This window comes from Salvia miltiorrhiza, chromosome 3 (assembly GCF_028751815.1).
Source record: "Salvia miltiorrhiza cultivar Shanhuang (shh) chromosome 3, IMPLAD_Smil_shh, whole genome shotgun sequence".
Classification (NCBI taxonomy): Eukaryota; Viridiplantae; Streptophyta; class Magnoliopsida; order Lamiales; family Lamiaceae; genus Salvia; species Salvia miltiorrhiza.
In genome coordinates this window covers 28,423,727-28,440,148 of record NC_080389.1, presented here as the reverse complement: position 1 = coordinate 28,440,148, position 16,422 = coordinate 28,423,727, and positions in this window count along the sequence as shown.

Here is a 16,422-nt window from a genome sequence, read left to right as displayed (position 1 = left end):
CGGTAAGTGTAGGGTCGAATCCCACAGGGAGTGAGGAACCACTTTGTTCTCCAACGACAAATTGAGGTGTCACAATTCTCAATCTGTATACTCTGCACAAGAAATAAACAAGATCAATAATAACAAGGGGGTGAGGTTATTTGGTTAGGTCATAACTGTTGTTAACATTCGTTTCAGTCATAGGCATACTGATGATCCGTCCATGATTCATATAAACCCAAGGCGTGGCCCAAAGACATTGGGGCGTTTCAAGGGGTTATAATTCACATTTAGGATGGTTGATCCCATTGTGGTCACTTGGTCCGAAGGTCACACAATCCCCGGTCACAAGGCAGTGCTTCACTTCTCCATAGATGGTAGTCATACCCGTTACTCACCAAGTATGGCCCTCATCAACCTTCCCTCCCGAGGTCCCCAACTCCGCGCTTTGAGTGATACATGCCTCCTGGACACAACCATTTTTGGCTTTGTCAGCCGACCAGTCATAGACATGCTACGACGCTGAGATTGCTTTTCTCGTTTGATAACCATGGCTTTATGCCTCGTCACAGTTGATGGATAGTCTCTAGAGAAGCCCAAGACGGAGGAAGGACAGTGTATCCCATCAATCCTTTCCCCACCTTCTGGATCTACAACGCCTTTTGTTGACGCTGCTCAGCTACTCGGTCTTGGGTGTACCGATCATTGTATCTTGGTACACCCTGGCCTTTGCTTGACACGGACAACGTTTTACCGAACGGAAATCACCCGTTAGGCCCATACTGCCCATGGTTTCAAACAGATCCTTCCGGAACCACGAGATTCAACCGAAAGAACAAATGCCTCACGAATGTTTCACATGTTAACAACAATTATTTCCACCCCTAAAACCTCACCAAGGGAACTACTCACACATATTGAGAAACGCAAATGCAAAATGGATTAAACACATTGCGGAACAAAAGGAAATATTTGAATAGATAAATAATACCTAGGCTTCAAGCCTTCGATCTTGTTCAAATGCAACACACAACGGAAATAGAGAGAATAGTACTAAAACGTAATTTGTTTGGATGCCACACACGGCAAATTAAAGTAATAGCTAAGTAAAAACAAAAGTTTCAAGTGCCAAGAGTCTGTGCACGCTGCACACCATTAGTCTTTTATACTGCCGAATGGTTGAGGTCCAACCCTAGTTGCGCCAGCTCCAAATCTTCGCCGGGATCTTCTTTCCTTAATTAGCTCAATCTTTGATTGATCCGATTGAAGATGGCTTCCAGCTGCAAGCTTAGTCAACCTTTCCCATTCTTCCGATCCTTCCAGTTTCTTCTTTCATCTTCCACGTGCTTCTTCGAAATCTCCGAGATTGACTTTCCTTTCGTGGCTCTAGTTGTCTGCTTCTTGTGGTAACGGTCAGATGGATTGCTCTCTTCGGTGTGGTTCATACCAGGTGGGTTGCTCCAGGTTCCCATGCCCCAAGTTAAACTGGGGATGTACTTGTTGGCCGAAGCTCCATGCTGGCAAACATGACATAACAATCTGGGCTTGGTAATGCCCATTCTGACCGCATTTCCTCCGTTTCCGCTCCACTGACCTTCCTTCCTTCACAACTTTGTTTTTCCCTCGGACAGACCTGTACCGACACAAATAAAGAGAAAAATAGGGCCAAATGGCCCAAAAGTCGAAGACGCATCACACCTACACACTTAAAGCATACTTGCCCTCAAGTATGTAGGTGGATTCACAGAAGACACGGACAAAAAGGTTGAAAGAAAAGAAATAAAACTAAGAGACACGAAACTTGCATAGATTTCAGGATCAGATCATACCAACATGCATCATTCAGTTTAGTCAATCCACAAACCAGAGTAATGATCATGCATAAAGTGTGATGGTAGTCTCTCTTCTCGCTCAAGCACCGGGCTAAGTGTTTACACTCATAATTTGCTGTGCCAGTTCTTCTAAGAGTTTGATTGAAGACTACGAGTTAAGCACACTAGTCTGACTCATCAGAGGGTCTTTGTTGGGTTGTAATGGGGTATACGGAGCTAAGGTGAGGTATATATGGTTCAGTGGCTAATTTCAGTATCACCCTTACTCAGTATACACGTTCAGTACAGCTACAACCAACCCTTTATTCCCCCGTTTGCAATGGGGTTCATCTTTTCTTTGATTCTTTTGTGGGCAATCATTTTCATTCATCAACTAAATTTTTTTTTTTTTTTGTGCCCAGATTTCTCTCTTTCCTATAATTCCCTGTTCACCATTTTATTCACTTCATAAATTCTTTCTCCTAGATATAGCAATAGCAAGGCTCAAGAAAGAATGAATTCGGCTCAAATTGGCATACAAGGGATTCTTTTCTCATTAAACAACAAGGAAGAATCTGGGGCCCTAAATCAAAGAATCGTGCCCAAATCACACAAGTCATGTACTAGCAAAATGAGTCTTCAAACAAAGTCTAGATTTCCTAGTCACAGCAAATTCTCACCAGAAACATGCATTTTTCAATTTAGCCCTGATCTCACCGGTGGGGTACTCTCAGTAACCTCACAACTACCATCATGCATTTCATACTCAATCCACCAATTCATATCAAGACTGTAACCAGCATGCACAATCTTTCACCATCAAACAATGCAAGTAGACTCGACTCAAACACAGATTAAACAGACGCCAAAATAAGAAAAGCAAAAAGATAAAATAAAACCTAATCTACGAGTTCAGGGGAAAGGTACTTAGTCGTTTCGGTCGGAGGATCTCGCCTCCGCAGTCAGCATCTCCTTGATTTCTTTAAAACCAGCCTCCATTACTTTGAATCCTTCTTCCACAGTATCCCTCAACGTGGCCACTTATCCTCCCAGCATCACCAGCTCGTCTTTGATTTCCTTCAGTTCGGCCGTCAGCTTGATAATCTCGCCACTGATTGGGCGAGAAGTTCCTTGTTCCTGTGCAACCTTCGGTTCAGGTCGAACTGAGCTGCCTTCTGGTTGGACCAAACGGTAGTCGCCTCCTTCATCCATCTCAACAATCCGCCAACGCACCAGCCGCCCGATATCAAAGAGTCGAGTTTCTGCCACGGCTGCTTCATCCGGGGCTTTCTCATTGAAACCTGCAAGTTTCTTCGCCAGGAGAGTCACCAGCGGGCATAGGGAGAGATACTTGTTGGTATGGGTTACCCCATACTGAAACTGTAGTGCAACTGTGAACCCAAAGTTCACCCTCTTTCTCTCCACCATACACCAAAGCAAAAAGAGCTCTTGTTGGGTGACTACGTTGGATCCCTCTATCCGGCCATAAATGTTATAGGCCAACCAACGATGGCAAATCTGCAGGGCTGGATCGCGGAGTTCATTGGATTTGCTGATATTCTTCACATATTTGGCCCCCGTTGAGAGTTGGGACCAGTACTGGTCAATCTGACTGCGCCACTCCGGTGGAGCCATGGTTTCAGCCTGTTTATACTCATCATCGTACACTTCCTTGTCCTCTATTACTCTCAGGTGGATGTTCAAGTCATTGATGGACAGTGGGAACATCTTTCCCTGCAATTGGAAGCGGAGGGTACCTGGTGTTTCGATTGAGTAATTTCCCTTTGGCTTGAATTCCACCGTACTCATGAACTCTTCCGACAAATTCTTAAACGCCAACACATTCCACTTCAGAATCTTCCCCCAACCAATGCTCTTGAAATATCCCTCCACACGTTCTTTTATCCCGAAATCCTCCAAGGAGTTATCTCCAGATTCTGGAAAACGGCATACCTCTGGCTGTCCCTCGGTATGATCGTCTCCATAGTGCTGGGTCGCACCACTCCCTTGCTCTTGACGCCCTTGGGTTTTGAGGTGATTGTGCTCGTCACCGGCTTAGCAGGGGCGATCACATCCTCCGAGTTGGAGCTTTCAACCATCTCGGTCCTCTCTGGGTCTACTTCCATCGGCTCCTCCATCTCCTTGGCCTTCCCTTTTTCGGCTGCAGTGGGTTTCCTTGGTTTCTTACTCTGTTCAGCTTTCGTTCGGGTCTTACTGCCTACCGGTGCCGGTTTGGCCTTAACTGGTAGTGGGGGCTTGGCAACATCTAGCTTTCTTTTCACTCCGGGTCTCTTTCTCTGGGGTGTCGGAATTTCTACTTCCTTCTCCTGAACGGCCTCAACTTCCTCTGCTTCATCATCCTCTTCCTCGTCCACCTTCTCTTCTTCGCCCTTCTCCTCCTCCGCTTCCGTATCCTCGGAAGCTGTTTTCCCCTCCTGCATGGAGGTTTCTGGAATTTGTGGTTACGGTTGAGCTTGAATAGGTGGTGGTGCGACAGTGGATCGCACCGGAGTAGCTTTGCTCGCCTGAGCCTTTTTTGATTTCTTCACAGGAGGGGTGAGCTCAGGCTCCCCTTCTTCCGGTTGCGTCGACTCAGCGGCTGCTCTTGCTACTTCTTGTTCCTCTTGTTGGAGGACTTCGGCACGCCCTTTGTCCTCGGGCTGGATCTTCAGCAAAGGGTCTTCGGTGATTTTAGTAGAGGTCACCTCCGAAGCGGTCCGCTTTGTGGTACGCTTTGGAGGTGGGAGTTTGGCGCCTTTCTTCTTCGGCTGTTGGGTACTTCCGGAGCTTGCTCTCCCTTTGGTTTTGGCCATTGTGCTTTTCAGAGATCAAAATACTTAGGATTTGTGCGAAAGTTTTGGACTTTGTGGGGTTTTTGGAGGCAAGGTTGGTTTTTAAGAAGGGTGATCGGTAATTATGGGAATTTAGGGTTTGAGGCGAGTGGAGATCGTGGTGTAGCAGTTTTCGGAGGTTAGGGTTTGTGGGAGAGAAAATCGTGGGTTAAGGCTTTGAATATGGTAAGTGTGGCGGTTATGGCAGAAAAAGAATCTTTAAGGAAATAGAATCATGGCCAAAATTGGAAATTCAAATTTCTGCGGAAACCGAAGAGTTGCAGTCACATCGCAGCCTGCCTCTGACACGCTCGCGTCACCTCCCTTCGTAAGCCCTCTTCCAGACTGTTCCAACCCCCAACTCTCCACCTACACACTTTGCAACGCAAAGTGGGCTCGGATCAACCTCTGGGCCTCCTTCCAAATTCATCTTGGCCCGTCTCCCTGTAGGGTTAGTGCATCCAAACAAAAACAAAACAAAATAAAATAGAAGAAACAAAAAGAAATTCGGTAAAGACCATACCGAAGATACCACACTGGGTTGCCTCCCAGCAAGCGCTCTTGTTTCTCGTCTTGAGCTCGACTCTTCTTCACTCGTTACTCGTACTCAGGGTCGAGAAGGTGGCATTCCTCCTTCTCCTTTTCTACTTCAGCAAGCTCATGATAGGGTTTTAGGCGATGCCCATTCACCACGAACGTATAATCAACTCCATTGTGATCATACACTTCTATGCTTCCGTTTGACAAAATTTCTTTGATCACAAACGGTCCTGACCATTTTGAACGAAGTTTGCCAGCCATCATCTTGAAGCGTGAATTGAAAAGTAGAACTTTTTGTTCCACCAAGAATTCCTTCTTCCTGATCTTGGCATCATGGATCCTTCTGGCCCGCTCTTTATAGAGCACCGCATTGTCGTAGGCCTCCAACCGAAGCTCTTCTAGCTCACTCAGCTGCAACTTCCGTGTTTCTCCAGCTAGGGTCATACTGAGGTTAATCTGCTTGATTGCCCAGTACGCCTTGTGTTCGATCTCCACAGGCAAATGACATCTTTTCCCATAAAGCAAATGAAACGGGGACGAATGGGTGTTTTGAAAGCAGTTCTGTACGCCCACAACGCATCCCCCAAATGATCACTCCAGTCCTTGCGGTTGGGGTGCACCACCTTCTCCAGGATGCTCTTTATCTCCCTATTGGAGATCTCGGCTTGGCCATTCGCTTGGGGGTGATATGCAGTGGTGACCTTGTGTGTCACCCCCATCTTCTTGGTTAGCGCTCTGATAATGGCATTACAAAAATGAGACCCCTGATCACTGATTAGAATTTTGGGTATACCATATCTCCCGAACACTTGTTCCTTCAGGAAAACTGCCACGGTATGAGCATCATTGCTTGCGGTTGCCTTGGCTTCAACCCACTTTGATACGTAATCTACTGCCACCAGAATGTATTCGTAGTTCTTTGACCTTGGGAAGGGCCCCATAAAGTCAATCCCCCATACGTCGAAAATTTCGACCGGCATGATTGGAACTTGTGGCATTTCATCATTTGCGGTAATACCTCCAGTCATCTGGCATTTCGGGCAGCTCTGTACCCATTTTCTTGCATCCGCAAATATTGTGGGCCAGTAGAATCCACTTTCCAAAATTCTGTGGGACCGTGCGCTTTCCTCCAAAATGACCGCTATTTGCTGTTCCATGACACATGTCCAAGATTTGGGCATGCTCATCCTCAGGTATGCATCTCCGTATGACCTGATCTGCTCCAGTTCTCCTGAGATATGGATCCTCCCAGTAGTAGTATCGTGCTTGCACGAGTAACTTCCGTTGTTCGAACCTTGTCAATCCTGGGGGTAACTCCTTGGTAATCAGGTAATTAGCTATGTCCGCATACCCGGGCTCCTGCTTGGTTAGAGCACACAGTTCTTCTTCTTCCTCTAAGGTGCTCATGGAATATAGCTTCTCGTCTGGAAAGGTATCGGTAATGGGCATACCATCATCCTCTTCCAGTTGCAACCTGCTCAAATGATCCGCCACAAGGTTCGCAGCTCCTTTCTTGTCCCTTATTTCTATATTGAACTCTTGTAACAATAAGATCCACCTGATGAGTCGAGGTTTGGATTCCTTCTTGGCCATCAAGTATTTCAACGCGGCATGATCCGTGTAGACCACCGCCTTTGTTCCCAAAAGGTAGGAACGAAACTTCTCTATGGCAAACACCACCGCCAAGAGTTCTTTCTCAGTAGTGGTATAGCTGCATTGTGCCGAATTCAGTGTTTTGGATGCGTAGTAGATCACGCAACTTTCTTTGCCTTTCTTCTGCCCCAGTACTGCTCCAACGGCGTGGTTGTTGGCATCACACATGATCTCGAACGGTAAGTCCCAAACCGGAGGTTGAATAATGGGGGCTGACACCAACTTGTTTCTCAGAATCGTGAATGCCTCCTTACAATCATCATCAAACTCAAACGGCACATCTTGTTTAAGAAGTCTGGTCATGGGCTGGGCAATCTTGGCGAAGTCTTTGATAAATCGCTAGTAGAAGCCTGCATGGCCAAGGAATGCCCGTATGTGCTTTATGGTTGTAGGGTAGGGCAATTTGGCGATGGAATCAACTTTCTCCTTGTCTACTTCAATTCCCCTTTCTGAAATCACGTGCCCCAGCACTATTCCTTCCCTTACCATGAAATGGCATTTTTCGTAGTTAAGGACCAGGCTCTTCTCCACACACCTTTTTAATACAAGCTCTAGATGTTTCAAATATGTGTCGAAAGAGCTCCCATATACGGTGAAGTCGTCCATGAAGACCTCAATGCAATTCTCCAACAAATCGGAAAATATGCTCATCATGCACCGTTGAAAGGTTCCTGGTGCATTGCATAGTCCGAATGGCATTCTCCGGTATGCAAATGTTCCAAATACGCAGGTGAAAGTGGTTTTCTCCTGGTCTTCATGTGCCACAAAGATTTGCATGTATCCAGAATATCCATCTAGAAAGCAGTAATAGGCATTACCGACCAATCTCTCCAGCATCTGGTCGATAAAGGGCAATGGGAAGTGGTCCTTCCTGGTTGCATCATTCAGTTTCCTGTAGTCAATGCAAACTCTCCATCCAGTTTGCAATCGGGTGGGCACAAGCTCACCCTGATCATTCTCCACAACCTGTATCCCAGATTTCTTCGGTACGACATGGACTGGACTTACCCATTGGCTATCGGATATGGGATAGATAATTCCCAATTCCAACAGTTTTAGAATTTCTTTCAATACCACTTCCTTCATGACCGGGTTCATCTTCCTTTGAGAGTCTCGAATAGGTCTGGCTCCCTCCTCAAGGTAAATATGATGCATGCATTCCGTGGGACTGATGCCTTTTATATCAGCTAATGTCCAACCGATGGCTTCCCTTTTTTCTCGTAGTACTATGACCAATCGGTCTTGCTGCACGACGGTTAGATCAGAACTGATGATAACTGGTAGCGTCTCTTCTGGTCCCAAATAAGCATACTGTAAATGCTTAGGTAATTGCTTGAGCTCCAAAATGGGTGCTTTTTGAATTGAAGGCAACAGCTTCTCGTTCTGCCTATACTGAGCCAATAACTCCGGTTTGCTTGCCTCTGTTCCCCCAGCTAGATAGACCTCCTGGATTAATTCCTTGATCTTCTGGTCTACCTCCACCTCGGCTTTTAAGGTGCTTTCTCGGAGAGAGTAAAGCTCCATGATGGCTTCCTTCATCTCATCATCCTCCATATGTTCTGCATCCCGATCAGTCAGACTATACTGGATCACCTTCTCTGTAGTATCCCTGGAACCAAAAGCAATTCCTTGTTCCTGCACCAAAGGTTCAAATACATCGACCATGTCTACCGTTTCCCTTGCCTGTTTCCTCTTCATGGTCTCATAGATGTTGAATTCCACTTGGACTCCATCGAATTCACATGTCAAGATTCCGGTTTTCATATCGATCTTAGTTCCAGCGGTCATCATGAATGGCCTCCCCAATAGTATGGCATTCTCTCCTGTTTTGGGTCCGGTATCTAGAACATAAAAGTCTGCTGGGAAAATCAAATCCCCAACTTTGATCAGTACGTCTTCCACCACTCCTTCAGGGTAAGCGTTGGACCTGTCAGCCAACTGTATGACCACACGGGTGTCCCTCATCTCACCAATATTCAATCTCTTGTATACAGCCAATGGCATCACATTGATGGAGGCTCCCAGATCCATCATCGCCTTATCCATGTTGGTTCCTCCTATGTTGCACGGAATGGTGAACATCCCTGGATCCTTTCGCTTCATGAGTAGCTTCCGTTGGATCACCGCCGAAACACTTTCTCCCATCACGTATCGGACTTCTTCCTCCATTTTGACTTTTCTTGAACAAAGATCTTTCAAGAATTTGGCATATTTTGGAATTTGCCTGATAGCATCGAGTAGAGGTATGCTCAACTCAACCTTTTGAAACATCTTCATCATTTCACTTGCTTCCTTTTCTCTAGCTTTCTGTTTCAGGCGTCCTGGGTAGGGTGCCTCTGTTGGGTTGCTACCTCTAGCTTGTTCATCAGTTGGACCTTTCCCACTTTTATTCCAGCTTCCTCGAAGCAATTAAGCCTCTGCTAACAACTCCTCTTCCATTTCCTCTTCCTCAGGAAACTCAGTCAGCACAACTTGGGCATGTTCTCTGGGGTTGATTCCCATGGCCGGGAGTTTACCAGCGTTCTCTTCTAGTTTGGCCACTGCTTTAGTCAAATAACTAATTTGCTGGTTGGTCTGGTTCATACCGGCACGAATTTCATTGCGAAATTTCTCGCTCTCCTTAGCCATGCTTTCAATGGCTTCTTCCAGGGTGCTCTCCGATGTGGTGGTTGATAAGGGGGTTGTTGTTGATTCTGGTTGTGGTGTTGAGGGGGTCCCAACTGGTACTGTTGTTGATGTTGGTTCTGATTATACTGGGGACGTTGCACTGGTGTGCCCATATTGTTCTGCTGTTGGGGCTGACTATCTTGCTTCCATCGAAAGTTAGGGTGATCTCTCCACCCTGGATTGTAAGTGTTTGCATAAGGATCATACTTCCGTGGATTCCCATCATGTCCTCCGATGGCATTGACATCTACAATATCTTCGCCAAAATTGGGGCAATTTTCAGATTGATGTCCTGTGGCATCGCAAAGGCCACACAGGCGAATCTTCTTCGGTATAGTCAAGCCCGATAGAAGTTCCTTGAGTTCGTTCATGCTCTTCTCCATAGTTTTCTCCAGTTTAGACATCTCCTCCTTCTCTTCAGCTCTCCTCGGTTTTTCCAGATTCCTTTCATGTCCTTCATCGCGTGATTCTTCTGCCATGGTGCCTAACAATTGGAAGACCTCCAATGGGGTCTTACTCATCAATGATCCACTGCAGGCTGCTAGGACCAAACTGCGATCGTTCTTCCGCATGCCTTTTACAAAACTCTCCACCTGATATTTTGGAGAGATTTGGTGATGAGGACAATTGCTTAACATTCTCTTGAATCTCGTCCAGTATTCATAGAAGGATTGTAGCCCATCTTGTCTGATGCTGCGGATATCCCATCTCATCCGCTCCACTCGTGCTGCTGGGATGAACTCTTCCAAGAAGGCCTGTTGCAGTTGTGCCCATGTAGTGACACTGCCTTCGGGCAGGTCATACAGCCATCTTCTTGCGTTGTCGACCAAGGTAAAAGGGAAGAGTATCAATTTGACATACTCTTGCTGCTCATCAGTTGATTGGTGCATGATTGTCATCTTGAAATCTTGAAGATGGGTATGAGGGTCATCTCCTGGGTATCCATTGAACTTCGGTAAGATCTGAAGTAATGAGGGCTTCATGTCATACCGACGAGGTGCGAACGGATTTGCGGGTAGGGTGATTCCGTTCGGCCTCAGGTTGAGGTTAGTTGGGTATGCCAACTGTCGGAGGGTCTGCTCCAGTACGGCTTTTGCTAGTTCAGCCTCTGCTATAGCTTCGCGTCTCGCTATTCGTACTCCTGCGCGCAGTCGTCTTTCTGTACGATCAATATCAGGATCAAACACCAAAGCTCTTACAACTCTACGAGTTCCACGCATACACCAGTAGCGGAAAATGGAGTGAGGAGAGAACAAAATTGCTGCGTGTCACTCCCCGGCAACGGCGCCAATTTTAACACACACCCGTCGTGCGGTGCGGACAAAATACCTGTGTATGCCCAGTACAGACAGTACACGCTCCTACGTCTCACAACAAGAACTTAGTCTTAGCGGTAAGTGTAGGGTCGAATCCCACAGGGAGTGAGGAACCACTTTTTTCTCCAACGACAAACTGAGGTGTCACAATTCTCAATCTGTATACTCTGCACAAGAAATAAACAAGATCAATAATAACAAGGGGGTGAGGTTATTTGGTTAGGTCATAACTGTTGTTAACAGTCGTTTCGGTCATAGGCATACTGATGATCCGTCCATGATTCATATAAACCCAAGGCGTGGCCCAAAGACATTGGGGCGTTTCAAGGGGTTATAATTCACATTTAGGATGGTTGATCCCATTGTGGTCACTTGGTCCGAAGGTCACACAATCCCCGCTCACAAGGCAGTGCTTCACTTCTCCTTAGATGGTAGTCATACCCGTTACTCACCAAGTATGGCCCTCATCAACCTTCCCACCCGAGGTCCCCAACTCCGCGCTTTGAGTGACACATGCCTCCTGGACACAACCATTTCCGGCTTTGTCAGCCGACCAGTCATAGACATGCTACGGCGCCGAGATTGCTTTCCTCGTTTGATAACCACGGCTTTATGCCTCGTCACAGTTAATGGATAGTCTCTAGAGAAGCCCAAGACTGAGGAAGGACAGTGTATCCCATCAATCCTTTCCCCACCTTCTGGATCTACAACGCCTTTTGTTGACGCTGCTCAGCTACTCGGTCTTGGGTGTACCGATCATTGTATCTTGGTACAACCTAGCCTTTGCTTGACACGGACAGCGTTTTACCGAACGGAGATCACCCGTTAGGCCCATACTGCCCATGGTTTCGAACAGATCCTTCCGGAACCACGAGATTCAACCGAAAGAACAAATGCCTCATGAATGTTTCACATGTTAACAACAATTATTTCCACCCCTAAAACCTCACCAAGGGAACTACTCACACATATTGAAAAACGCAAATGCAAAATGGATTAAACACATTGCGGAACAAAAGGAAATATTTGAATAGATAAATAATACCTAGGCTTCAAGCCTTCGATCTTGTTCAAATGCAACACACAACGGAAATAGAGATAATAGTACTAAAACGTAAATTGTTTGGATGCCACACACGGCAAATTAAAGTAATAGCTAAGTAAAAACAAAAGTTTCAAGTGCCAAGAGTCTGTGCACGCTGCATACCATTAGTCTTTTATACTGCCGAATGGTTGAGGTCCAACCCTAGTTGCGCCAGCTCCAAATCTTCGTCGGGATCTTCTTTCCTTAATTAGCTCAATCTTTGATTGATCCGATTGAAGATGGCTTCCAGCTGCAAGCTTAGTCAACCTTTCCCATTCTTTCGATCGTTCCAGTTTCATCTTTCATCTTCCACGTGCTTCTTCGAAATCTCCGAGATTGACTTTCCTTTCGTGGCTCTAGCTATCTGCTTCTTGTGGTAACGGTCAGATGGATTGCTCTCTTCGGTGTGGTTCATACCAGGTGGGTTGCTCCAGGTTCCCATGCCCCAAGTTAAACTGGGGAGGTACTTGTTGGCCGAAGCTCCATGCTGGCAAACATGACATAACAATCTGGGCTTGGTAATGCCCATTCTGACCGCATTTTCTCCGTTTCTGCTCCACTGACCTTCCTTCCTTCACAACTTTGTTTTTCTCCCGGACAGACCTGTACCGACACAAATAAAGAGAAAAATAGGGCCAAATGGCCCAAAAGTCGAAGACGCATCAGTTACGCCCAAAACTTCACAGATCGAGAAGAAAACCCACTTGAGGCCCCATTTTTCGTTAGAAATGAACTAAATTAGATTTTTCAGAAATGGCCCACTGAGTTGGGGAGACAAAAGACGAATAAGCAGACATGGCAGTCCAATCACCGAGAAATCGGAGCAACATAAACCCATATCAGAACTGAAGCAGCTTGGAGATGGTGACGACCCCAAATCAGAGCTGAATATCTTGGATTTGAATCTAGTATTTGCCGGATCCAGACTTTCCCGACGTAGCTGACCGAGAACGAGCTTCTAGATTTCAAACTGGAGTGCCGAATTTTCGCCAAAAATAGGAGAAATTTTTTGGCCCAATTTTGTCTTCGAAATTTGCGCAGAATTCGATGTAGGCTGAGAAGAGAGTCAAAATTCGATCCCCACCAATTTTTTTTAAATATTTTTTTTGATGAACAGTAATCTCCTCCGGTGAACAGTAACCCCGATGAACAGTCACCCAGCATCCCCAGAAATTCTCATTTTTAGAGGCTCATCGGAACTCACGACGTAGCCCCAGTTTCCCACAGACGGCGCCAGTTGGTGAAGCATGATATCAACGCCTAATCTAAAAAGCAATAATCAAGACAAGATTTACGTGGTTCGGTCATTAAGACCTACGTCCACGGGATATCTTCGAGTTCTTCCACTATACTTCGAGATAATTATACATTTTACAAGTGCGTTGCTCCCAAAATAAAACATTCTCCTAATGCTAATGCTAACCTTCTATTTATAGATGTGAGAGTGAACCCTAAAGGCCTTAGGCCCATGAACTCTAATAATTGGATTTAGGCCCTTTAATGCCTTAAAACACCTTAGTCTTGATTTGACCCATCTACGATGTTCTTCGTTGGTGAAGCGGGTAACTCCGGCTCTAGCAAGGCCAACTCTGCGCTCTGGCTGCGCTGTTGCACTAATGCTCTGTGTTGCTCTGCTGCACTGCTCTGGCTGTGCTGCTGCTCTACGTTGCTGTGCTGTGCAGCTCTGCTGCGCTGCTCTGGTCTGCGCTGTTCTGCTCTGGCTGCGCAGCGCTGCTGCGCTTCTCTGGTCTGCGCTGGTGGTGTTGCACTTTAGCAAGGCGGCATCTCTGCACTTTGGTCAAGGTTGATTGACTCGTCATATTCATTTGTTAGCAATTCTTTTTAGTTAGACCTGCGCTCATTAGTTCCTGTGATAATAATAATAACAATAATCAGGTAAAGTAGACTTAAACTACTAAGCACTGCGCTGATGAGTAATACAGTCCTCATCACAATCATATGCTCCATTTGTCTAGATAAGACTTCCTACTTTTTTTTTGTTAGAATGTTCATAAGGAAACATTTTATTCTATTTTTGGACTATATCTCATCACTTATAATATCTCACTTATCCTTGCTTTTCACCTTTTCATTAATACTCTAAATATAAATTAAAATAATACAATATTAATTACAACATATTTTCACCATTTTTAAAACACTCAATAATTTTATCTTAAATTTCGTATCACTATCTTTATAAGAAACGTATTATACAAAGATCAATGATCCAAATTAGGATAAATTGATTCGAATGATAGTGATGCATTTCTCGAAACCGGCTAATTTCCATTGGACGAATCATTCTGATTATTTTTGTCGAAATGCTTAAACTACACTTCATGGTTCATATTTGAAACTATATGAAATTATTTGAAAATAATTAACCATAACATATGTTTTTGACATATCTCATACCTAAAAATAGTTAAAGAATTCTTAGGTATACCACTTCCCCTAGATACTGAACGGTCAATATTTGTAGCTAAATAAAGTATTCATTAAAATATTGTATACCTTAATCAATATACTATTTATTCGATTTAGATAGAAAGTACGAATGCAAACACAATCGAAATTAAATTGAAAAAGAAAAATTATCCATCGTGGGAAAAGTCTATTAATCGATTGTTAGTCAACGGTTGAAATTGGCTGCCCTTCTAAGTCAAAAGAAAGTAATCTCTTCATATCCCTAGACAGCAATGAGCATTTTAGATTTATTTGTTATATATATATAGGATAGAGTTCTATGGAGATCATCAAAAATTCGAAGAACGAAGACCAAATCCTGTGCTTCGATCTTGGTATATCCAAGGGTGATGATTCATTTGGTGAAGATTTGATATTTTCGTTAATTGTCATAGATATAGGCAATCAAATCTTTTATTTATGGAATATTAATTTGATGAAGAGTCTGTTACGTGAATAATGCATCCACAGAACCTAGTGTTCGTAGAACATACTAACGTTCGTTGATATGTTCGTAAAAAAACAAATGAACATACTAATTTTCGTTGATATGTTCGTAAAAAATAAATAAACATACTAATGTTCGTCGATATTTTCATAAAAAAATAAATGAACATAGTAATGAATATAGTAATGTTCGTCGATATTTTCGTAGGAAAATAAATGAACATAATAATGTTCACATATTATGTTCATTGATGGATAAGGTCCCAGAACAGGAAGTTTCTAAATTTTCGGGATTTATTCAACGTGATCCCAGATTTCAGTGGATTTAATCAACCAACATTTAATTACCTGAAAAATCAAATCAGGAAATTATATGAACAGTTAGATTAAGCAAGATCGACGCACAGGATTTGGTCTTTGTTCTTTATGTATGAGAGTGGTCTTCATAGAAGCTAACCCTATATATATATATATATATGATTGGGTTCCGGTAGAACCCTTCCCTTAGATAGTATATAGATTCAATTCTAGACCACACATTTTTTCCATATAGCGCTAGGAGAGTGACACATGACAATGAAATTCTAATGCCTTCCAAGGCAAAATCTGTCCAGGGGTAAATTCGAAAATAAAAAATGTAATAAATTTGCCCCACCCCTTGCCCACCCCCAAGCAAAAAAAAATATTTTTTTATTTATTTTTCTTTTTTTGCAAATCTGATTCTTTGACCGCAACCCCCCCCCCCCCCTCCTCCTCCACCACCACCACCACCACCACCACAACCCAAGTCAATTTTTTTTTTCACAAATCTGATTCTTTGACCGCTACCCCCCCCACCCCAACCACCAATCCCCAAGCCATTTTTTTTTAAATTTTTTTTCACAAATCTGATTCTTTGACCGCTGCCCCTCACCACCCCCCTCCCCAAGCCAATTTTTTTTTTCACAAATATGATTTTCTGACCGCTGTCCCCCCTCCCAGTCCCCCAGCCACCCCCCAAAAGCTAAAACATTTTTTTTTCACAAATCTGATTTTTTGACCACTGCACTACCCTCTCCAATTTTTTTTAAAATTTTTTTTATCGAAAATTCATTTTTTTGCACACTTTATTAACATCAGATGCATGGTTCCGTTTTATAATATGCATTTTTTCATTTTGCAATATTGGTGAGGGATCAGTTCACCAACGTCCTAAAACTAAAGGATTAACGAAAGATCGAAACCTGAAGAGTAAGATCAGATGAATGCTTCAACGTTCTCCAATGGAATAGTTCTTCAAGAATACAAAATATGTGTTGGTAAAAATTAGAATTCGGTCCTCTATTCTATTACAGATGTGCTATTTATAAGGGACAAAGATGGAGGGGTAGAGTTGTCTTTTCTCTTCATGGCATGTGCTCAGCGCGTCCTTGATGTCGTTGTCACCGGTAACTGTCCTTGCTCCAACGGCTTTGCAGCTTTTTCCTCCTTCAGAAAGTAGTTGGGAAGCTCTTGCCCGTGCTAGCATTTTCGGGCATTCACCTTGAGATAAGCCTGCGCTGTCTTCTTCGCTACGCTGGTGCCTGCGCTGCTCTTTAGGCTGGGCTGGTGTCTTTGCTGCTTCCTAGGCTATATTGGCGTCTGCG